This window comes from Perognathus longimembris, chromosome 8 (assembly GCF_023159225.1).
Source record: "Perognathus longimembris pacificus isolate PPM17 chromosome 8, ASM2315922v1, whole genome shotgun sequence".
Taxonomy (NCBI): Eukaryota; Metazoa; Chordata; class Mammalia; order Rodentia; family Heteromyidae; genus Perognathus; species Perognathus longimembris.
This window is the reverse complement of record NC_063168.1, coordinates 74,671,988-74,697,811: the sequence shown is the minus strand read 5'-3', so window position 1 is coordinate 74,697,811 and position 25,824 is coordinate 74,671,988.

The following is a 25,824-nucleotide window of genomic DNA, read 5'->3' as shown; positions in this document are numbered from 1 at the left end:
AGAAAAGTTATCTTTAATCTCATAAGATAAATGGCAACACTCAAAAATCTAGACTGTATTTGATAAGGTAAGTTACTTCAAAATCCCTTCCCATCCAGGAATCTGCTGACATAGCCAGATACTGAGATTACCATGAGACCTTTACAAAAAGTCAAGTATTCCGGTCACTCTGCCTCCTGGATTGAACCTTTTGGGGGTGAGCCTTATGCATTAGGGGACATGGCTGCTTATTTAAAATTACTGTAGAATTAGCACCTCAGAAATTTCAGTACACTAATTTCAAGGGAAAATTCTTATTTTTTTAAAAGCTGATCACTTTCAATTTTCTCTCTATCATGGTATTTGTTTATATTTCACTAGGTTTTTTTTTCTCTTCTTATGGAGTTCATGTGTACCTGTCACCCCTGTAGACTCGATGCAAGACACCATCTCCTGGGTCAACCAAGTGGTACCCACTGCCTGAACCAATGTGCACTTTGGCCCAGTTGAGAAGAGGCAGGAAGGTTGAGCATCTTTTCTGTGAGAGATATTCTGAACAGCATGGAGGAGTAGGTGTTTTTTCTCATGCCCAAGACCTTGCACAACCAAATCAGTGCATGTTCTTTCATTTTAACTCCAGACTACCACTTCAGAACCAAGTGTATATACAGATGTTTCTTTTCACATTAAAAGTATAAGGTGCATCATTATGTCAGGAAGCACACTATTTATCAAGACATATAATAGATGCTATAAAGGAAGAGCTTTTAATACTGTATGAACATTTCATAAGTCATGAAAATAATCTGTGCCGGTACTGGAGCTCTACCTCAGGACCTCACACAAGACTGGTGCTCGACCACTCAAGCCACACTTCTGCTTCTAGCTCGTGGTTGGTTAGTTAGGGAAGAGTCTCTTGGTTGATCTGCCCACATTGACTTTGAACTGCAACCCTTAATTGTCAGCCTCCCAGTATCTAGGATTGCAGGCGTGAGCCACTGATGCCTGGCTGGAGGTAAAAACGTTATTCTTACTTGCTCAATAGGAAGCAGGGCCACGGAACATTGGTGTAGTGCCATAGTCCTGGGGGAATGGAACAACTAAGATATGAATCTGAAAACTCTTCCATAAACCTCAAGCTACACTGACCACAGTTGTCCTAAAATGAAGCAAAAAAAAAAAAAAAAAAAAAGCTAACTGCATGAGCCATGCTGGCTTTCAAGGTCAGCTCCATCATTAAGTGGGCCAGTCTAATTGTCTAATTGACCGGACCAGTCTAATGGTACATTGCACTGACTGTTCCTTCATTTCTTTGTTCCATGAAATATAACTGCATGTTGGAGATATTTTCTTTCCTGTGTGTTTCGCTTTATAAGATTTAATTTGGAACACATGAGGTTTTTTATTATATGGAGGAAAACAGAAAGAATCTACCTGATTTCCTGTTAGTATGTTCTCAAATAATTAAGGTCACTGAAAAAGCCTCTGTTTGTGGAAATAAGGCAGTAGAGTTGGAGCAAAAGAGACGAGAATTTTCCTGGACTAGCTAAATGATAGATTGATAGATGATAGATAGATAGACAGATAATTGGTAGAAAATAAACAGAAGAGACCAGATGATAACAGGAATAAAGGAAGGTCGGCAAGTAAACTGAGAGAGAGAGAGAGAGAGAGAGAGAGAGAGAGAGAGAGAGAGAGAGAGAGAGAGAATGGTTTCCTGAGTTGAGCAAAGATGAAGCCTTTTAGACTCATAGGTGAAGGGCTACAAAGCTCTTCCCCGATGAACTTGCAGGGCAGGTTTGATGTTCTAAGAAGGAATTATCCTCAGAGTATGATTGCATAAAGAAGTAGAAACAAGCTGCGAGGGTTCTGTGACATCCTGATGTTCCTCAAGGAGCTGCTGACCTGGTGGTCCATGCAGAAAAGGACCACGGCCCCCCAGCTGACCGTCTGAGAGCAGCCATTGTGAGAGGCTGCGGCATCTCTTGGAGAATGAAGGTGGCAGGAAGTACACGAGAATGGCTAAAGTGACTTCGTTTTTCTTAAGCAGACCATTGGAACAGAGCCTGCAGCAAGAGTGGGTTATGTGTGTGCAGTATTCTACCCAACCCAGATGTGTTTTCTATAACTCATGTGTCAGAGACTAGGAAATCAAGCTGGTATTAATGTGTTATAAAATCTGGTGCAAGTATCCATGCCACCAACATTTGAACTCATTCACAATTTGTTCCAATATTTTCATTGCCTCCGTTTGACAATGAAGCTGTATTTTAAGCGCTAAACTGACAAAGCAAGCCCAGGACTCCGTTCTAGAGGTGAGGTGGACTCTTGATCCATTTCCCGAAGATCAAGACCCTCCAGCAGTGACAAGCAGAGAGGAGGCGAGCGTATGTCTCCTTGGCAGAGGGCATGCAAATCCCAGCAGTTGATGTGTTCTTCAAGGGGGCCAACATGTCTAATGTTACTCTTGGATCCACCTCTAAAACTGCACAGGAAGGGGAAGTGAGTCTTCCAGACCCAATGCGTGCAGAAATCGCTGCAGGAAAAGGTCACGGGATCCGGAGAGAGGCTTCCTGGACCATGTTTCTCCTGACACCTTCTCATGTTGTAGACAGACCGGCTCACATGGGTCTAGTCACCTATTTGATCCATATTTAGTATGGTCCTTTTCTGAGTTGTACTCACTGCATGTGCTCCTGCTTACTGACATACAAAAACAGAGTTTAAAATAGTTAAATGGCATTATTTGAATTCAAGACTGGGAAAGTAGGGCAAAGGGACTGGCATTCCTTTGTCTTCCTTGTCGTAACAGGAAGACTTGAACACTCGCCACAGACCTCTCACGTGTAAGGTCTGTTTTCACGCAAGGTAACACAGGTTTAGTTATCTTGCAACTACAGTATTCATAGCTTTTTAGAGCAGCTTACTCTTAAATATGGAGCCCTAAGACCGGGGAAAGCAGACAGCTTCCTGATACACCGGAGGAACGTGACGTCCCTCAGCTTCAGCAGACTTGACCCATCCCTCTAGGGAGAGCTGCTCTTCAGAGAAGCTCAGCTCTCTGCGCAGCCTCGGAGTGCCCCGGCCACGCGGCTCTGCTCGTCATCTCCCCATCTCGTGTTTGTGCTTGAGAACCAATGGGGAAGGAGCAACAGACCAGAAATTCATATAAGGATTTTAAATGGGGGAAAATCAAGGGTTGCTGTGATTTATGAGACTGCTTGATACATGTTCGGCCCCAAAGTCGGCATAACTGAGGATCTGAGGGTTGTTTCCTAGTTCTGTCAAAATCTCCTAAGCATTCTGCAGGAAAATATATTTACCACAGCTAATAAGGCTCTGCCTCTCCACTATCATTACACTTCTTCAAAGCATTTCCAATAAGAACTCCAAATTATCCCCCCTCAGCTAGTTCATCTGTTCAGTCAATAAGCAACGTTTTATTGCTTTTATGAATTAAACCCACTTTGCATCCAATCATTTTGCAGACATCTGTACAGAAGCAGTCTAGGGAGCTTTTGAAAAATCAATCAGAGGGGAACAGCTTTCACTTCATGTGTTGGGCTCTTTTTTTAATTTTAATAAAGTATTTACACATGTTTGCTGTGCCTGAAATGGAAACACATCCAAGGCGGCAGCAGTGCCTTTGCAGAGCACGGGGAGGAGGGTCGGAGCTGAGGGAGGAGGGTCAGGGCTGAGGGAGGAGGGTCAGAGCCAAGGTGGCCGAGCTGGGGCTGAGCCCCACCCCCAGGCTATTCGGAAGGCCTCTCTGCGGGCTTCAGCTCCCGAGACCTGGAGGACACTCAGGTCACCACTGCCAGGTGGGACTTGGGTGTACCTGACTCCCGTTGAATGATTAGAGCCAACCATTTTCTCTTCCTTCTGTTTTTCCTGTGAGTTCTTCTATGGATGGGAAAGGGAGGGAAGTGTGCAGACAGAACAAGGTTCTCAGGGCTGGTTTCTGGACATGGAAGATGAAATGCCCTGTGGAAGAGCAGGTGCCTGGTTGGTGACCTGATGTTGATTTCGGAGGTCATGGGCAATGTAAAGCTAAGGCTGCTCAGAGAGTGGTGTCCAGACATGGAGATGGAGCCCTGAGGGCAACGGCTGTGAGCCACAGCCTCGTCCAGGAGGAATGTTGAGGCCAGCTTGGATCTATCATTTGCTTCCAGGAGTGAATTGGTTTTCAGCTCTTCCCCATCATTTGTCCTGTCATGGGTGTCACAGCTTGGGATTCGCTTCCAGTACAGGGTTTAAAGTGCTTCACATCTGACATGGATTCTATAAGGCCTGTCCACAGTGCCTAATCACATATAGTCACTTCACTTTTGAACTCAAGACTCCACAGGGTCCTCAAAGATGAGTAGTGAAGAGCACGTGCAGAAGGGGAGTGCGTGACGCATTGGAGGTGGGAGGGGGCTGGATACACAGAGGAAGCCAAGGCCGGATAGAGGGCCATGGTTCTAGTGGAATGAAATATGAAAGAGCTTCAGAGAGAGAGAATATCAAAAGAGGTACAGTTCTGTCATTCTAGCTACTTAGGAGATGGAAATAGAAGGATTACAGTTCAAGTCCAGTGCAGGCAAAGAAAAACAAAAATATGAGATCCTGCATGAAAAACTAAAACAAAAAGAGGTGTGACTCAAGCGATAGTGTGCCATCTTCAAAAGGGTAATGCTCTGAGTTCAAACTCTGGTATTTTCAAAAAATAAAAGTAATAAGAGGTTATATGGCACTCTGGGCCTCTTTACTTCATTTTCTGTTTTCTCTGTCTCTTTCATTGACATATTGAAGACTTTTCTTTTGAGCAGTATTGAGGGAAGTGCACTCTTCTCTAACAAAATAAAGATATTTTATAGAGTCCATTTTGGAGAATTGAAGGATCCAGGACAAAAATAGGGCGTGAGACCTGGCCCTGGGCAGAGGATGGAACCCACCGAGCACTCCGGAACCTGACAGCTGTGACAAGAGGTTCTGAGGCTGGGAGGAAGATTTGGAAGGGAAGACATCCGAGAAGCATGAAAGATAAATCTAGCATTGTCTGAAAGTCAGACAAAGGGAAAGCTAAAGAAGGATTTATACCATCCTGAATCCTTGACCTTGGTCCTTACTAGCTGGGAGTGTACATTGGTCCTTTCTGGAAAAAGACTGAACTGGGCCTCTCTCACCTGGTCGAGGGTACTTACTTGTGGTGTGGAGACACAGGAATCTTCTTGGATGTTTGTGTTTTTGGGAGCCAACACCCTTCAGCCCAAAGGGAGGGAGTTCAGTTACCTCTTTTTTTTATTCAAAGGCCGTTTTCAGGAAAGTTTGGGGGTGCCAGCAGGCATATCAGAAGCACCTGCGTATTCAATAAGTACCCCTTACCTGGAAGGCTGCACACTGACACCAAGTTTGACACATCTCCTCCCCATGTTTGAGGTATTGACTAAAAATATTTAAATGTATTCAGTGTCAACCCCTGGAGAAATGCATGTCCTAGATACTTTCCAAAACATCTAAGCCACTTTTCACTGAAATGAATTCTAGAAAACTTAAATTATTAGACAACTAGACATGTCCCTGCATCACTGCAGGAACCTAAAGTGTAGGCTTTATCACCAGATCCTTCACAGATATTTACCTGTCATGTCATTGTCAGATGCAATAGAGCCTTGGTGTATTTACCAGGAACACAAGACTCTCTGCTGTCACATACTTCTCAGTCAGGGACCCCACAACATAATTTTAGATAGCTTACCTTTCTTTTCATAAATGGTAGTGCAACACTGGTTGAATACAAAAATAGCTTCATTATTCTTAGCAGGAGATTGAAACAGAATCTCATTATATAGCTTGGCTGGACAGGAACTCATCTTCCTCCTTTATCAGCCTCCTAAATTCTGGGAGTACAGGTGTGCACCACCACATCCAGTTTAGAAAGATGTTTTTTACATGAGCATTTCCTGAGTAGCATCCAACTGGCAGAAACCCACTCACTGCTAACATCATAGCTGCAAGAGAGTCAAGTAAATAAACTTTGAACTTTGCAGCCTTGGCACAGCAGGGAAGAATGTGAGTTAAGTTGAGGAAGTAGCCACAAATTGCAATGAGAAAATAGAATTAATGAATGAATAACTGCTACAGTGTGCTAAACACTGCTTATTATCAATATTATTCTAATGCATGTGATGCACACATATAGTAATAAAAATTAACACAATGGTTATCTCACAATTATCACATTTTTCTCTTTGGGTTTAGTTTAATGATCCTCATTTTACTAACAAAGACAGATAAGTTAATTTGCCTCAAAGTCCACAGCCAGGGTTTGAAACAGCTTATTTCTTTTTCCCTAGACTGAATGGCCTTTCACTATCTTTTTGAGAAATGCAAAGATTCTTTTTCATTCTTGCTCAATATTGAGGCACTATAGGATAACCCCTCCCTCATCCTTTCTGCATACCCATTCCATTTAGGGAACACATTCCCAAACATAATTGTGCAGGCTTTTGTACTATACTAGGGGCACTATGACCTATGCATAATTAAATACTACAGTCCTGAGAATTATAAAATATAAGAGCTTTTTTGTAATTACTATATTTCATTGATCTTTACTCTCCATGGCCTTAAATTTATGGGTGGAGCTTTTAGACACAAAGTGTAAAGTGCTAACTGGCTTTGGTTCCATTTACTTGTGTCACAGTGAATGTTCTTGTTGAACACTTTTATAGTCCCTCGTATCTAGCCCATAGTTTCTGTCTCAACTCAGGATCAGAGTGTAAAATAAAATTGCCTGAAATATTCTGTGCAAAAAGGGTTTGGGTATTTTCTGTTTAGTCTACAAATAATATATATTTTTGTATAGGCACCTGGGGAATTCTGAATATTTTGCTTTGAAATGTGAGAATAAAATATTTTAAAATAAAAGAGGAAGCACAATAGTTTTAGTGAGTTTAACTTTGTTTGGCATCACTCTCTCTTTTTTCCCCCTCTTTTCTCTTTGGAGCCCTTTGAAAATGGAAGTTTTCTCAGCACAGCTTGAAACAAACAAATATGGGACACAAGGTAGGTTACTTTATTGATTGCAATGAAAGAGCTATACATTATCTTTTTGGGATAAAACATCCACAGAGGAAATACTTCCATTTCCATGGAAAGTATAATGGAAGAGATATTTTGGTGCCTTTCGTTTCCTTACCTGGCTTTAGGATTGGCAGATTACACCCTTTTGGTAAACTTCCTCCGGTCATACTCAACTTCATAATGCTTTCTGACATCTGAGAAAAAGTTAATCTTATCACTTTTCTGGTCCAATAGACAAAGTTGGACGCAAAAATAAAATCATAAATTAGAGGGATGCATGATCATATCACATCCAGAGAGATAAAAACTATTAAGAATCCCAGTTTTTCATTTTTTTTTCTCGCAAGTTTGCCACTATCCCATGGACTTGCAAGGTAGAGACTGGTCTTCTGTGACCGGCTGGACTGATGGGAAGTGGGTTGCTCTGTGTCCCCACGTCCTGGGAAGTGGCAGGGTGCCACCAGCTTGGGAGGAATACCAGAGGTTCAAGGATAAAGGGCAATTCCAATTTGGTGGTGCACAGGGCACTTTGCCATAGAACTTGTTTAAGATAAGTTAGAAGAGGCTTGGGAAAGAAGAGCAAATGGCTTTCAGAGAGCAAGTAAAGTGTAAGCTGCAGGAAATGAGGCCACATCCACCAATTTTGAAGCTCCGGACACCTATGGGGGCTGTTGAGGGAGACCATAGCCTGGGAATACCAGTGAAGGGAGATCAGAGGCTCCAGAGTGGTTGTTCCCACTACAGAAAGTGATAAGGCCTCTAAAGTCAGAGCAAATGTGGGGAGTGCCACTAAGCTATGCTAGCTCAAAAAAGCCCAGCAGAGTCTGCCACTCCCTAGAGCCAGCCATGCCTTGCCTGGCAGCCTTGTGTCTTTGAGTCTCTACTGAGCCAAGCGGTAGAGACATCAGTTGTCCATCATCTGCCATCCGTTTGAAGTCTGACGTCTTCCCACCATGGAAGGTCTTCAGAGGGAAGCAAAGTGGGTGTGTTTGGTCTAAAGCCACTGAAACCTGCTAAGAAGTCTCTATATAAATGTACTACATATAGACAAGTAAGAATGACTAAAAATTCACCATTACTATATGTCTGTCTGTTTGCCTTTGTTCCTGGACTGATTCAACTGTTTTGAGTGGAGTGTCATATTTGCTTAACAATATGGTCAATCCATCTGTTGATTAGAAAAAGACCATTTACTTTTCAATTTCTTTTTTAAAATTTTAATTTTATTGTCAAGGTGATGTACAGAGGGGTTACAGTTACATACATAAGATAATGAGTACATTTCTTGAACATTGCTACCCCCTCCCTCGTTTATCTCTCACTTTCCCTCACCCTCAACACCCCCACCCCCCGACAAGTTGTAAAGTTCATTTCCAACATATTGTCTTGTGAGTATCACTGTTGCATTGGTTCACTCTTTATCCTTTGTCTTACTGTTTTGTTGTTCCCTGCCCTTCCCCAAATCAGATAAAGGCATACACAAGACACAGGGTATCAAAATCAAATACAATGACAACAGGGGATAAACGAAAGGGGAAAGGGGAAAGGGGAAAAATGAAGGAAGAAAGAAATAACTTCACAGAGTGCATTAAAAACAACAACAACAAAGAAAAATATCTTGTTTCCATATCTTGGTGTTCATTTTGATTAGCATCATCTTATAATATGGTTGTATGTACATAGCTATTGAGCTATTATGATCCTCTGCTAGGACTATCCTGGACATACACTAATTATTACAAATGAGGGAAACCATGGAGTCTATGTTTCTTTGGGTCTGGCTTACTTCACTCAATATGACTTTTTAAGTCTTTCCATTTCCTTAAGAATGGGGCAATGCCATTCTTCTTGATGGAAGCATAGAACTGTGAAACTATAACACGTTTTCTTGATCCATTCATCTACTGAGGGCATCTGGGAACTTTTCAATCTCTTGATGTAGCAGTTCTAGCATACAACCAGTTATTCCCTCCTATTTAACATCAGAATTTGTGTTTCATTCCCTTTAACCCCAAACCTTCACATCTGAAACTTATTATTTGTCTTTTAGTTTTTCCTTTGAATGTAGTTCCAACCCTTTCCATAGCTCCTCCACCTTTATACCCTCCTTACAACTACAAGTGAAGTGCCTAGCTTATACATCATCTCTCCTACCCTGGTCCCCTGCCCCACTTCAGTACCTAAACACTTACCTGGCAAGTAGATGACCTGAATATCATCTTGTTCTTATGTACTGGTATTCATTCTTTTGCTTTTTTCTTTATTAGTTTTTCTCTTCTTGGCGAATTGAAGAAACTGCAGGACAGGATTTGAGGAATCCACCAACTACCAGCCTGGAAGTTTTGAGGCCAAGTGAACTAACTCCTTGGGGGTCGGTGGTGCCAACTTCCAGGCTACTGCCTCTAAGATCAGGCCCGTGTTGAACTGAAAAGCTCTGTCACATTAGTGACAAGAGGCTTCTTTGGCATAAGGAAGACCTCAACCATTTAGATGTTAAGAATCTGAGTGGGGCATTGGACCCATGGCTGAGAGCTAATTTGAGCACGGAGGGGAGACTTTGGGGAGCCTGTGTTTAAAATGCACTATGTCAGCTCCAAGATGGAAAGTAGACAAGAATGGGCAAATATTTAGGCTCCATAGCATTTCAATAAATCACAGAAACCTAAGTGCAGCATTTGAAAAACCGGACTTCTTGTTTGTAGAGAAAGAAAATGTGTTTCTCTTGATTCAGGGGGATTGGGGTTGCCACACACTCATGTCTGCTCAGGCTGGCTATTCAGAATATCTAAAATGTTGCAACAGAAAGGGTTTCTTCTTGCTCGTCATATGACAGACCATGACCTCCAGATGGAAACTCCACATGGGTCATCCAGTGTCACAACGGGGATAGAAGTGGAAACTGGTTGTCTGACTCCTGGGCATAAAGTCTTTCCACTGTCCGCATGTATCTTGTTTGGGAATTTTCTTTCCTAAAGGCAAAGTGATTACAAAGCAAGATGGGGCATGAGAGAAAATGCCACAGAGCTAGTGCAGAGCCATTTAAGCATTCAGCAACATGCGAAGGGCGGTAGCTTCGAGGGCGAGACTGAGCTCACTGAACTTCCACCTGGCAAGTTAGACACGTGGGAAAGGACTCCCGTGCCAAGGGCACTTGGGGCTCCAGTGAGCTGTCATGGTAGATCGCATGCTCACATTGGCAGTTCTCGAGAGACGTTGGTGGCGGGGGGCGGGGGGGGGACAGCGAAAAGTTCCTAAGCCCAATGTTTCTCTATTTGTACAAGGAACGAGGTATCTATTTCCATTTCCTCTTAAATCCCTATTCCTCTGCCTTGTGCATCCTCCGTTCTCAGGAAGGACAGCAAACGTGTAAGGTACCGAGTTGGAGTCCAGTCTTGTAAAGAACCAAAACAACACATGAAGATCCCACACTGATAAGAGTATGCCAAAACAGACCTAAAAGTCCAATGAAAAAGTTTCCAACTCTGAAATCTGTAGAATGTTGAAAAACAAAATAAATTAGTAGTGTATTATAGAGTACTGGTGAATATGAATTGATATGCATGTTATATAATGAATGTGCATAACTTAATAGTGAATATTACTCACTGATACAGAGTATAGAAATGGGTAGATGAATAGATAAAAGGGTAAGAGATGAATCTATAGAGTTTTGTAGATCTATTTTGTAGATCTATTACCCCCAGATGAGGGACAAGTCCCCAATGCTTGTATATGGGTTCATAGAGGAACTCCTTCCAGAGAGTACATTTCAGAAAAGAGGAAGAGGGAAACTCTACAGAGGGACAGCCATTACCTTGGCCAGTTGATCAGGTGAACATCAACAGTAACAAACCATAACAGGGCACAGGTGGCTCACACCCATGACCTTAGCTACTCGGCAGGCTGTGATCTGAAGGATAATGGTTCAAAGAGTGGTTCTGAGTTCAAGCCCAGATGCCAAGAGAGACAAACAGGCAAACAACGCCACCCCCTGAAAAAATGCGTCAACAATAACCAATCATGCTGAAAGCACTTATCCTTCACAGTGACATGAGACAATATCTCATCCTTACCATCTTCCTTCTCAAAGCCCAGAGTTTGTCATGGGAAAAACAATCAGAAAAAGCCCAAATTGAGAGATACTTTGCAAAGTAGTTGGCGAGCATTCCTTAAAATTATGAGGGTTAAGTCATCAAAAACAAGGAAAGGCTGAGAAGGTATCACTTCCAACGAGTCTAAGAAGATGTGATAAATGGAAATCTTAGGATTTTCTCCCCTAGATCCTGTATAATGAGAACACTGAGGTCAAGTTAAGGGTATCTAAATAAACTAGATAATAATAGTGTGTTAATGTCGGCTCATTGCAATTCATTAGTTGCATCAAATGTGCACCACACTGAGATAAGATGTTGATAACGGAGAAATTAAGAACGGGGCACCTACATGGTTCCTGGACTATTTTCATGTTGTATTTTGTGAATCCAATGCTGAGTTAAAATAAAATGCTTCATAAAAAAGCTCTTCAGTCTATTCTACAGTCCCAGCCTTGTGGATCGCAACAAGGAATGAGTGGGGGAGCATTGTTCCCTGGACTGGAGTACTGTGCTTTCCAACGAGACAGATTTCCTGGGCGTTCTTTATATTGCCATTACATTTGGATCTCTGCTCAAGTTTCATTTGCACAAATGCTATGCATTTCACTTCTCTCTGCCATTCAGAAACTAGCTCACATGTCAGACACCGCGACAAGTAGCATGAACACAGACAGACACTGTCTGAGAGGATCCCCTAACAACTGACTCAAACGCCATGCTCATTTCTCTTGGTGAAAGGAAGCTGTGATGGTTGGTCGAACACAGTTCTCCTCCAGGATAACTGCTTGATATCTATCTATAAACATGACGCCCACTGGTATTCTAGCAACAAGAAGAAGGGAAAAGCAATGTGGCACTAAAGGGCAGGTACTGAGATGAGCAGGTCTGAGTGGCTGAGGCACCTGAAACCAATCACACATGTGTCAAAGATTCAAACTGTCTTGTGATAGCAGGTAGTCATGTGGACCCTCCGTTATCCGTTGGCGTGTTAGCTTTCTGACGCTTTCACAAGTCTCCAAGCTAATCTGCTTCTAAGGAGAAGAGGTGTGTTGTGGTTCGTGTTTTTGGAGAGTCCGGTTCCATCATTTTGGTCCTGTAGCAGGGTTGTATCATGGTTGGGAGCCGGGAGAACAGAACCATCCACCTCATGGCCAGGATACAAACAGAAGGGGCTGGGGTCCCATTCGAGGGCAGGCCTCCAATGGCCGGAGGCCTCTGTCAAGGCCCTACGTCCCCCCAGTGCCATGCTGGGCCTTCACCACACGGGCAGTGGACAGACTGGGTGCAGGCGGAGGCGGTGGAGAGCTCTGATGGCTGTGCTCGGTGGCCGTTCTGGGGCCCTGAGTGCTGTCAGCCAAGGGCTTCCTTGGTCCATCCTTGAACTATGAGTTCCACTTTTTCAAGTCCAACATGGATGAACATATTTCAGGATGGCCCTTTCCATGCCTGGCTTATTTCACGTAACATGATGCCTTCCAGGCTCGAGTTCACGTTCATCCATCTACACTGCGGAAGGTAACAGGATCGCCTTTGTAATCGTAAGGTCATGTACATCGGGCGTTTTCTTTATCCACTCATCTGTTCGTGGAAACGCAGATGGACTCTGTGCCTTGGCTGTTGTGACTCCTAGGACAGCTGGCAGCGTTACCGGCATTCTCTCAGGTCTTTAGCTTCATGACTTTACTTTATCGTTAAGAACTAGTTTATTCTGTCGTATTAGCTTTTGCTATGGTTGGTTCTGCTCAATGTCTACCTGCAAGACACTTACCCACACATTACTGTGGGAAATAGAAGACAAGTCCCTGAAACTACAGTGTTTTGTGAAGGATAATAGTTACGTTAGATGAAATAAGCCTCCATCATCACAGTGCTCATGTTGTCTCAGCAATATACAAGTTTCAATGCCTCTCTCTCTGTGTACACACACACACACACACACACACACACCCCTATATTGGGACCATATGGCAACTGTATTTTTAGATTTGGGGGTACTCCGTACTATTTCCCATACTGGTTGCATTAACTTGCATTTGCCCCCCACGCCACATCCTGACTGACACTTCTTATCTGTTGTCTTTTTGATCATGGCCAACCTATCGGCAGTGAAGCATATCCCACTGTGGTTTTAATTTACATTTCTCCAGTGCTTAGAGATAAGGCTGCTGCCTTAGAAGCGGGTCCACTTATAACTAGTAACACATTTTCCATTTCTACGTCACATGACGCTCACTCTGAGCAGATTCAGATCAGGGTGGGAGGCAGGGGCTGGCAGAAGGAAACATTTCTGTAATGACTGACACGTACAAAGTTTGGGTAAGCAGTAAGGGTCAGGCTGAGGACCTAAAAGGAATGGTGTAAAGGCTGTAGGGGCCTACGTTGTCTCTCTTGTGTTTTTCTTGTCTGTTACTCACAACAGTCAAGTTCTCCAACACCTGTCTTGCAGTCCGCAACAAGATGCATCTTCCTGGTCTACACCCTCCGCCTCCCGCTTCATTCCCACCGCCTCCGGTCGCAGCACTGAGCGTGCAGCAAGCCACGGGTGGGTCTGTCACGAACCACTCCTGAAGTCCTCATTCTGAGCAGTGGCGTGGACGTTGCCTGCTTGCTATCCTTTTCACTCGCGGGGTCCCCAAGCAGCCGGTGGAGTTCGGGAGAGCAGAGCTGTCCATCACACAGCACTGGGGTGGGGGTGAGGGGGAACCGGCATCTGTGTTCCCTGCGCTGTCCACGATCCCCTGGAAGAGACGGGCCCCAGAAAGAAGAAAACCCAACTCCCCACGCCAGAGGACTCGGGGAAGGACAATAGCGTCCATCCAAGGCCGTGGAGGGACTGTGCTTCCTTAGGAGACGGCTACACCCCGAGGACGCGAGGATGTCGCCTGAACACAGCTGTCCGGCCTCACTTGCCTTGAATCGCGCGGCTGTCAAGCCCGTGGCTTGGCGAGGGAGCCGGGGAGCGGCGCGGCCGGCGGCATTCCTCCGGGGGGCCGGCTCGTCCTTCAGATCCTGCCCGCCCCGAACCGCAGCAGCTTCGCAGCTCCTTAGGATCCGTCCCGGGCTCTGTGGAGGACTGCAGCGAGCGAAGGTGGGTGCGCAGCGTGGATCCCATCCCACCGCGTGAGGGGAAGGCGGAGGACGCGGCCCGCCCGAGGGAGGGCTGGGAGGGCTGGGAGGACGGCCGGAAGCCAGACACAAATCCAGCCGCCGGCTTGCGCACCTGCTGTGTGCGAGGCGCGTGCTCCCCTTGGAGCGAAGTCGGGTGACGTGTTCTGCACGGCACCGCGGCCCCCGTCTCTCCAGAATGAATCTGTTAGTGTCTGGGAAGGAGCTGCGCCAAGTGAACGCCGCCCCTCTGCAACTGACCGTCAGGAGAGAGGATGCTGGAGGGTTTCCAGCGCTGTGCGCGGTCACCGTGGGGGCAGACAATGGAATGGGGATCGTGCTCTGCAAGGGAAAGAGGGAAACTCCCGGTTGAGTCCCCGTTGGCCTCTTGCTGCCCTTGTCAGCTGGTAGGGTGACCATCAGGCCACACTGAGCGCGATGCCAGACGCCCGGTGGGTTCCTTCGTGAGGCTCTGCGGGCGAGAAGCAGGGAGAGAGGACTCGCTGCTGCTGGCTGTCCACACGAGCCAGCTGGACCCACATTCTTCAGACAGATGCTGGATTCCACACAGAAGCCACAGGTCAGGGGACACTTTGGTCCCGTTCTCAAAAGGATGTCAGTGAAATGGGAGGGACTGGGGCCCAAGGACCATTGTGGCTGGAGTCCAGGACGGAGATGTGAGCGAGACAACTTCGAACCCAAAGAGAGTGACAGTGAAGGAAGGAGAGGCCACTCGGCTTGTTCCAGGGGGTGTGCAACACCTTTCCCGCTCCTGAGAAGGCTGGTCTGAGTCTGAAGGAGATGGTGGGGGGATTCTGCTGTGGCCGGGCCTGATGGAGATAGTGGGTAGATGTTGTGGTCCTGATGTGGCGGGGCCTCTTCTAGTTATCACCGGACTGTGCAAGGACTTTCAGAGTTTGTGGCTGTCATGACTTGAGTCTAGCCTTTCATGGGATGAACACCATGCATGTCTTCTGTGCCAGGCTCTGTCTTAGGCGGGGGGGGGGGGGGGGTACAATTCTGGCCATCAAAATAGCCACAGTTCTTGGGAGATGCAGACAGTAACCTGCGGTGAGGTGGGGGTATAGCTAGCTGCCGCCAGGCCTTGTTCTGATGGAGAAGGGCCTCTCTGGACCTCCGGCTGGCCTCTCCTCTAGTCCTGAGAATGTGGTGGGCAGGTGCATCTCTTCTCAGACTTGTCAGCATAGCTGGTCTTGGACCATTCCTGAGCAGCCGCGTGGGGATTGGCACACGCGCAGGCCACAGGCCTTTCCCTGGTGGCTTTGTCCTCCATGGAGCAGGGACTGTGGAGTCCTCCTGACTCGCTCTTCCCAGGGCTGAACTCACCTCCTCCTGTGTCCTTTGCACCCAGGATAAGCTGTTACTCAGAGGCCTGTCCTCTACACTTAGTCTTAGTTTTTCTTATTATATTTTTAATATTTTGTCATTTTTTTTCCTACTCAGTTCTATTTATCGACTCCTACCACACCCCGGACACTGGGCTGAAGGCTGAGGCAGCAGTGACACAGAGCAATGCCTGCCCTCAGGGAGCCGCCACACAGCGGGCAACACGGGCCCTTCCAACCTGGCATGCAATTAGAAGGCAGACTGCCGAGCGTCTGAGCAGTGACCTGACGGGGAGACGAGAGGAGAGAAGGGCTGGGGAATGCGGTCACCATAGTCAGTGTACCTACGTGAAGTCGGATCTAGGAAAATTGAAGGGGTCGGGGGACTGGGAGAGATGGGGAGAGGGATGGGGAGGGTGGCTTTGATCAAGATGCAGCTGTGCTCACGACCTGACAGACTGTATGGAAAACCCTTTGTTCAACTACCCAGAGACAACAACAAAAAAAAAATGGAACCATGCAAAACGGTAAAAGCAAAGGTCGCTCCGCTTTCAACATGTAGCGTTTTAAGAGATTTTCTTTAAAACCACATTTGGAAACCAGTAGCGAGTTCATGAGAACAACTCATAAGTTGTATAATGTCACAGTTTAAGTGATACATATACAAAAGCTGACCTTCCCACTGTCCCCAACAACAGGATTTGGTTACAATATAAATGGTTACCAAAGCAAATTTGCTAGAAAGCCAGTTGCATCTTTTTTTTTCTGACATCCTGTCTTCTGATAATGCCCAGAAGAATTAATGTGAAGATCTGTGCCGTGTCTTCGGTGGGTGAAAAGGCTCCACTCGGGAGAAGGGGAATGGACTGTGGGGATCAGCCTGGCGAAGCCTTAGGAATTCCAGGTCCGGGAAGGAGGTGGGTGTCAGAGCAGAGGGGATGGGGGTTTGTGACAAGGGACTGTGAGCCTGCAGACCAGGAGGGAATCCGACGCAGAAGACCCCGCACGCAAGTAGACTCCCGAGTGGTTTCCTCTGAAGATCATTCCTCAGGACTGCAGCACCTGTCAGGTTTGGTCCACAATGCCTTAGCTAAAGTCACCCATGGGCAGTGGTATTTTTACTCTGTTCTAATGCTAGAGCAACAGAACATGAGGCGTGAAAGAGGCTACTTGCAGAAAAATGTGTTTTACTTTTTCTTTACCAGTTCTGGGGCTTGAACTCAGGGCCTGAGCACTGTCCCTGGCTTCCTTTTGCTCAAGGCTAGCACTCTGCCACTTGAGCCACAGTGCCCCTTCCAGCTTTTTCTGTTCATGTGGTGCTGAGGAATCGAACCCAGGGCTTCATGCATACAAGACAAGTGCTCTACCGCTAAGCCACCTTCCCAGCCCCGATGCTATATTTTTTTAATGAAAGAAAACTCTGCAAGATGCCAACTGCTGTATCTGAAGTGTTTACATTCCAGAATTTGCAGCTCCGATGATAGGAGCAAAGACAATAATTGTGCCCCACCCCGGGTAAATCCTCTAGAGGAAGAGCTCGTTCTGTGTTACACCTTCTACCGAGACCCTAGGTGCAAGTCCACACAGTATGGACTTTCCCGCTCCCCCCCACCCCACTGTCTGTTTGCTTCCACTTGGAGACGTTCTCCGTGTATCCGCCAGGGTGGACTGTGTCCTGGGAGGATGGAGCCTTATCCTGGTCTCCTGCCTGAGTGCTCAAACCTTGCTTTCATTTTTCTGCAGTGTCTAAATAGAAATCATTCATTTAAATCTTATTCAACTTCCTAGAAATAAAATAGAAAAGTGGGTGAGAGCCGCGGAGCTCCCTGCAATCCAATGCAAATGTATGCAAATGTCTCCATATTAGAATCATTGTCTAGTTGTCATCCTCGCACGGGGCACATCAAAGCCATATGACCTGATTCTTGCACCTGCTGTTTAATTAAATTTACAAGACAGACACACTTGCCACTCCCGGTGATATACAAATCCATTTTTACAGCCACAGCTTCTAATTTACAAGATAGCTGATTGCTGAGTTTTGCCATCAGTAGCTGCCCAACTGCTCTTTGTTATGTGGAGGATTGAGAAAGAAAAAGGCAAAAAAAAAAAAAAGATGGCCATCATTTGGGCAGATGGGTTTAACAGAAATATCAAAAATAATTTCCTTTTGCCATCCAACGCCTGATTTTTGAAAGCTTTATTGCGATGCAAACACTAGAACCATGTAGTGCATGCATTCTGAAGTGTGGATAGTGTATGTACACACCACGATATTTGTTGTAAAGACGTGAAGGAAGGTATGATTCAAGGTGCTTCATGTCAATGGAAACAGCATTTTGCTTCTATTGGCTTTCTCTTCCTCTTCATTAAAGAAGAAAAGTCCATGTTGTTTCCTCAGCTGGATGCTTATAGTAGCTTAGAGAACTGGGGAGGAGCGAGGACATGGTGTAAACGGCCGTGTGTATAGGGGTGGTGGGTGTGGGCTTGTGTGTGTGTGTGTGCACCTGTGCGTATGCCCAGGGTGTTTGGGGATGGTTCCGAGTTCCAAGGTTATAATGGGCTGTGAGTATTTTCTGGAAGCTCGTTCTTGTGTGAGGATAGCGTGCTGTGAAATTCTCCCTCGGCTTCTATCCATGGGGATTTTTTACATTCCACATATTTGAGCAAGTGAGAGGACGAGAACAGCCTACCCCACTGCTCACTGTTTTGTGTTAGATTACTAATCGTTTCCTGACCTGATCCCCTTCTCTTCCGGAACAGCCGGAGCACAGACCCGTTTTCCACCTCCCCAAGAGGTAGCTCCGAGAGGCGGGGACGGACGAGGGACGTATTTCAGAGAGGCTAGATGAGATCAGAAAGCACGCCTTTGTCTTTTTCCATGAGTTCACCCGGTCTAAGGGCCCAAGCAGAAGAGAAATTCTTCTCCAAAGACTGCAGGGAAAAATAAATGGATAAAAGCAGTGCTTTCTTTATTTGTCACTCACACACTCTAGAACACTGAAGACTCTCAAAAACCATGAAATACTTGTTTGTGAAATACTGGAAAGGCTCCCTTTAGATAAAGGGGGGTGAGCTTCTGAGGTCCTACCCTTAGGTGGCGCCACACATTCATCCAACCAAATCGCATGGCAGCCGAGTTTGGAACGATTCACAGAAATTAAAGCCTCCAGCTGCCACTTGCTGGGAGACATAGGAGTTGAGTCCCAGCCCTGCCCGAGAATAACTTTGAAGAAAATTTTGTTTTCTGGCAATACAGATGCTAACACACCACAGAACCTTTAAAAAGAATAAATATGTAGATGCTTCATAGCTTTCGGAATAATTTAACCTTCCCTCCAAAGTTAAGATAGCAGTACATGCATAAGATAATATAAGCTGGTTTCTGCTTTGGGGGAAAGAAAGCCAATGTTGTGGCCACGATCCCAGAAATGCTTGTAGTTAGCTTTCTTCAATGGCATTTTATTGTTTCTTCCCACTTGATGTAGAGGAAAAGGGTGAATTTAGCTTAAAATGAACGAGTTCCTGATAAACAATAATAATAAAGAAATGCAGAATCCTGTGTGTAGAAAATGCCAGTGCCTGAATTTGCTAGTTGTACAAAGGAGTTGCCATGTAACCAAGCAGTTTATGAATATGATGCGGATTCATCCATGTTACCCCTTTCAACATTCTCACCCATCCCTCCTAACCCAACCCTTCCCTTACTTTTCCTAATTTTGTAGTATATGCATTGAATACATTTCCTCCCCCTTCTCTCCTCTTGCTTTGTCTATTGCTCCCCCCTTAGCCGCACTCTATCTCTTGCAAGTACCCATTTCCTGGTGACTATTTTCTGGAGCTTTGACGTTGCCTTTCTAAGCAATTATCTCCAATACATTTGTAACTACCTGCGTACCACCCCACATGTTTACCTTCAGGATCATGGGCTAATTCTACATTGCATATATGAGGAAAATGATGCAACCTTTGTTTCTCTGGGCCTGGGCCTGACTTAAGTCATTTAATAGGACTTTTTTCCAAGTCTTTCTGTTTCTTTAAAAATGATACAATATTATTCTAATGGATGAGTAAAATTCCACTGTGCATACATATATACACAATGTGATATACATATGCATATATATAGAGAGAGAGAGAGAAAGAGGGAGGGAGAGAGAAGCATCACACTTTCTTGATCCATTCATCCATTGAGGAGCATCTGGGCTGATTCTATGCCTTAGCTATGGTGAATAGTGCTGTAATGAACATGGTTATGCTTGGTTTACTGAGTCTTGATTTGTGATCTTTTGGATAATGTCTAGGAATTGCTGGGCTATAGGGTAGTTCTATGTTTCATCTTTTGAGGAACCTCCAGAATGCTTTCTAGAGTTGTTGGGCAAGTTTCCATTTTTGCCAACAGTGTATCAGAGTTGCCTTTCGGCCGCATCCTCACCGGCATCTGTTATTGTTTCACTGTCTAAATTTTTTAGTTTCTTTGTTGTTCTGTGGTACGATCCATTCGTAATCAAAGCCTTTCCACTTGAGGATAAACTATGCTTCTGAGAAATAAAATCAGTACTCTCAAAGAAGAGCCTCATTCTTGATTGGTGCAAACAGGATCCCCAAACAGGATTTATAAAGCTATTGATTTTTAACAAAAATTGCAAGACTTACTACGACAATTAGCATCCAAGATAGACGGGAGTCTCTGACCTTCCACTGCATGTTTTAGCTTCAAGATGACTGGTTGCAAGGCCTTTGCATCGGTGTGTGTCTGTTGGATCTGATATGTGTTGACGTTTCTCTTGCTAATAGGCTTGTTGGGCCTCTGGTGGGCACCGGGAGCCCCGGGGATGCCGGTTCCGTGGCTGGCCGACACCCCCCAACCTCCCAGTGCAAAGTGGTGCAGAAAGAACCGAGTGTGAGATCAGCTCTCAAGTGAAAATGCATTTCTTTGTTGCTTGGGAAAGGTAGGCGGTGGAAGGAAATTTGGTTTTCATGTGTACTTAAATAAACGTTACGCAGTCTCTACCCTGAAACTATCTTCAGCAAAGCCGGACAGACTGGATCACCCCTCGCCAGCCTGTGTCCATGCGTAACACAGAGCTTCCCCAGCGCAAGGCCGCACTCCAAGGCCGAGAGCACAGCACTGCGCCGGGTTTTGTTGTTGCTTTTGTTTCATATCTTCCCAGATATAAAAAAGAAAAATGGGAGCCAAAACCTAAAGGCTTATTCTGCACAAGGCTTGATGTTAGTCATCTGTAAAAATAGGAAAAGGTTAAAAATACTTCAACCCTAGTCCCAAAGCAGGGCTTACCAGTATAAATCATGAGATGTTGATCTTAATGCAACACATTACATTCTCTGTTTCTTTGTATTTCAGGAACAGAGGCGTGCAGAATAAGAGGTGGTGCAGCATGCCTGGTGGGCCACGTTTTATTTTTATTTATTACGTTTCCCGTGACTGACGGGTGATGTGGCTTTCGGATGCTGATCCCGATCGCTGTTGGGGCGCTAGGCATGAAAACACAATCTTTTTCTTACCACGTTCTACTTTCGTTATGGTGATGTCCTTCCTCGCGTGGGGTCCCCGCAGACCAGTGGGCCCTTGCTTTTCTGATACTCAGTGTTTTCGTTGCAAAGTAGGGCGAGCAAGGGGAGCTAGCGCTCAAGCGGCAGAGCACCAATCAGAGAGGAAGACAAGCAGGCGCGTGAGGCCCTGAGTTCAAGCCCCACTGCGTGCACAAAGAAAGAAAGAAACGTGAGGAGTGGGACTAATGGGGTGGGGCTGGAAGAACGTCACGTGGTTGGGACGATTGAACAAGATGACCTGCCTGCCCGAGGAGGAGCTTGGTTGCTAGGAAAGCGGACTCGCGTCCCTGAAGGTGATGGTGGGCCCTCTGCTGTCTGCAAAGGCAGCATGGCAAGCGGCCTGAGTGGTGGGGTGGACCTGTCACAGGCCCAGCCGTGGGTGCTCGTGGGAGGCGTGGGGAGGACTTGTCACTGCGGCTTTCCTTTGACCATCACCGAGGACACATCCCAGGGACCCCTGGGACGTGCATGGCTGGTTAGTCAACGGGGCGGATGAGAGGCCCGGACCAGGAGATCCCTCAGAGGAGCCGGTGAGGTCCCCATCAGGAAGGCCGGGTGGGCTCCAGTTAGACGTGGGAGGGGCGACTCTGCTGGGAGCTGGCCAACAGGGGCCGCTTCAGCGGAAGGGGCGGTGGGACCTCGTAACCCTCGACGGTCAGCCGAGGGGCAGGAAGGTAACCGTGGCGTTCTTGGCCCCACGCAGCAGCTGCAGGTGAGCTCAGACAGAGCAGCCAGTGCCCCGAGCCAGATACCACCCACGACAGTGGCTCACACATGGCCAGTGTCTGGGTCGACTGTGTGCGATTGTGCAGGGGTGTTTCCACACTCAGGAATTCTCTGACACTATGGTCTTTCTCCCGGGACAATCCTGTGTGTGTGAGAGGTGAGTGAAGACAGACTCCTAACCCGGACCCCAAAGTCCTGAATGTGAATCTCTGCCCGTTCTTGAGGATCCTCTACAGCGTTTGGTTCGGTGGCGTGAGACTCAGCTCCTTCTCCTCCCGTGGGGCTCATCATGTCTGCACTACAGGAGACGTGAAGGCTGTGACTCACTAAGCCTCCTCCAGAGTGTGGTGGGCTGTAGGTCTTCTCTGGGATCTTAACAGACTGGCCAGCTTTCTTCAGGAAAAAAGCTCATGCTTGCGTCTCCACGTTTCAGGGCTTGGCTTCGACTGGATGCCCAGTTCTTCCTCGCGGAACCACGTGCTCAGGGGTGCTCAGAAGGCCACTCACCGGGGCTTCTCTCTCAGGGAAACCCCAGCACGAAGGGCTAGGTCATCACGGCGGTGGGAAGGGGTGCTTCGGTGGGGTTATGCAGGAAACCCACCAGACTCTCGTTTATCTCAGCTTGAATCTCAGTTCCCCAATTTGCTATCGCTGTAGCCTTACACACGTAAGCGTGAGCCAGTTTCCAGGAGGCTGACGCAATATTTTAAGTCCCATGGGGTCAGAGCTTGGTGAACACTGGCCAGCTCCAAGGCAGGTCTCTTAGTGAGGAGTGTTGATTGGCGCAGGGCTGAGCCAATGGGCTGTGTTCTGAGGGCGGTCCTGGGCACCCCGAGCACCCAATCCTGGGTCAGAAGGGTCTGGGTTTCATTTACTTTCTGGGTGTGGAAAGGCTGTGGTGGATGTGTACAGAAGATAAGATTGCACAGGATTTTGTGATCCACCTGCTACTCCGCATGGACGTCCTTCCAGCCCTGGCCGGTCCTGCACAGCAGCGCCCCAGAGTGATGTCGGGGTAACGCAGCGCCTTGACAGCTAGGTCTTCCTTATCGTCTTTCCAAATCAATGCTTGTTGGCTGTTGGGGGAACAGCAGAACTCTCCACTTACCACACACCAGTCTTTCAGTATCGAAAAGGGTTCTTTCTATTAGAGATACGGAGAAGCATTTAGTGTGCGCTGCTGTTGTTATTTTGATTGCATGGGATCCCTTTCCCTCTCTTCCCCTTCCATCCCCAATCAGCATGTATTTAAAGTCAGAAAAATGGCCCTCCTATTGAGTGTGGGGATCCGAGGTGAGCAGCAAAGGGTGACTGGACGGTCTGAGGTTGGCTCTGAACCACGGCCTGGCTTCCGCCGGTCCCTCCCCTCCGTGCTGCACCAGGTCGGGGCTCTCGCTAATGGCTGGGGGGTCTCCAGGCCGCCTCCCAGCTCCACGCCATTCCTAGGAGAAGGCCCCCCACCACGACAGTTTGACAGATCTGAGGAGCAAGGCGTTTTGGTTCTTGGCCCACCATTGTGTGTGTGTCTGTCACCCAAACTCCTCGTGGGGTGACACCAGAGGACCCCCGTTTGGAAAGGCGTCGACGCACTGACCACCAGCGGCCACCGCGCGTCCGTGCCCCGTCTGTGTCCACGGCCACCCAGCTGCGCCATGCCAGAAGCACACCTTTACCACGAGATGTGGCACACACCACAACAGAAAAGAAGGACGACGCCCCAAGTTCTTGTGCTGACTTTGTCTGGCACCCGGGGAGGGCAGCTTCCCTCACCCCACTTCTCCCCAGGGCTGTCCCAGAGCAACATGGCGGATCTTCTTCTACAGAGACTAGGAGTCAAGGCTGGAGAAAACAGGGACCTCTCTTCTCACCGAGAGCCCACGCTTTGGGGCCAGATCACCACCGGTGGGTTAAGCTACTGTGTCGCAAGCACCAGGCACAGGACTCTTGGCTTCCAGTGAGCCGGGTGCTGCCATCATGAAGGAGCTTGCCTGGTTCAATGGCTGCAAGATCACCTACTGGCAAGAGAGGTGCTAAGGGCTACGGGAAGAGCCGGTGTGTGCCGGGAGTGGGCTTCCGCTTGGTGGGGAGAGCTTTGTGTTCCACGATGGGTTCTGCAGGGGGCCTGCGGGCGGTGGCGGAGTGCAGGGCCCAGGCCTCTACCTTCCTCATGCACCTGCGCCACCAGAGAGGCTGCTGGGCTGAGAGGAAGTGCAGCCCCGAGGGCTGTTCCAACGCAGCCGAGGAAGGCAGGCAGGAAGCAGAGGGCTTCCGGCAGCCAGCCCTTCGTTCCCTGAAGCCAACGCCTACGCGACTCCTAAATGCCTGCTTGTTCTATGGGTTTGACAGAGAGCGACAAATAAGCTCACGTTTGTACACCGCAGCTGCCCTACGCATAGGCAGTCACGAAGACTGGCTGTTCTAATATTCAACAATGGGATTCAGAAGCAGGGAGGGAAAGGGTGGTGTGCTCAGGGGGGCAGGCATGGGCTCGTCAGTCTGAACCAAGGGGTTAGATGCCAGGCGCCAGGTAGAAATTCCCAGAAGGGCAGCGTCCTAGGCCATAAGGAGGCAAGCAGAGCCCGCCCTTCTCTCTGGAACTGCCTGGCTTTCGATCACGAATGCTTGAAGATGAAGCTAATGAGCTTTCCTTTGGCTGCCCGTGAGGGACCACAGCCTCTTCCCTGGCCCCCAGCCCCGGTGATTTTTCTTTTAAATAAAGAAACAGGCCGTCTGACATCCGGTGGAGACCTGGCAGCTCGCACGGCTCAGGTGGAGAACATCCCTGCCCCGGGAGACAGATGGTGCACCGCAGCCCATCTCTCAGACCTCTGGCCCCGGCCGCCCAGCACCTGTGACACTCGCGTTTCTGTCACTCTGCCATCCATCCCCACGAATGCGCCGCAGAACTCCATCAGCCCAGCTGCCTGGCCCTGGCGGAGCCGTTTGGGGAAGTGAGGAGAAAGCGCACGGGCGCCTCTGGGGCTGCCCGCCCGCGCCCCCTCCCTGGAACGGCGCTGAAGCATCACTCCGCGTCGCCAGGCTTGGACGTGGCAGTGGAGGCTCGGCTCGGCGTGCGCCAGGCGAGGCGATCGATCAGATCCTTGCTCTTCTCAGGAAGCCTGGCACACGGGCGACTGGCTGGCCGAGACGGCCGGGCAGTGCATAACTTTGATCCTGGGTAGTGCTTCCCGATTAGAAGGAGCGGGTGCTTGTGGGTGACAGCAGGTTCCGCAGGAACGCATTTCCCATGGTCGTGTCCCTTTGTGGGTCAAGTGGCTGCTCTCTGTGGATTGCACTTTTGGGTTTTTCCATTTCTGTTTTATTTTACTTCTTTTTGTTTCCTTTTGCTCCTTGTAGCCTTGCGGTTGAGACTGGTTTCAATGTGAAGAGTCTGGAACTCTGTTTTTTTTTTTCCAAATTTTTATTATCAAACATGTACAGAGAGGTTACAGTTTCATACGTTAGGCATTGGATACATTTCTTGGGACTCTGTTTTTATTGGAGATTTGTAGAAGAGAATCCTCACATTGCGGTGGGGGAAGAACCAGCCACCATGGCCGGAAGCCATCGCGTGTTGATCTAGACCTGTTTGCTCCAATTCCTTGGGAACGGAGCTGATTTTTGTTTTATTGTGTGCCTGAGAGAGCATTGCATTTTCCAGTCTTTCTTCTGGCGGGGATGGCCACGTATTGCCGGAGACTCTGCAGGGCGGGAGAGACGTTCTCCCTCCCTCCCCTGTCCTAGGGAGAAGGAGCTGTGGGTCTCGGGAGATGAGGAAGATGATCCATTGGAGGGAGGCAATGGCGGCACGCGGGACACCTGTCCCTTGGAACCGCCAATCAACTCCCGACTCTTCCATCATTTGAGGAAGTTACATACTGAGTTTTAAGTCACTGTTTTCTTAGGTTTTGCTTTGTTATTGCATGATACCA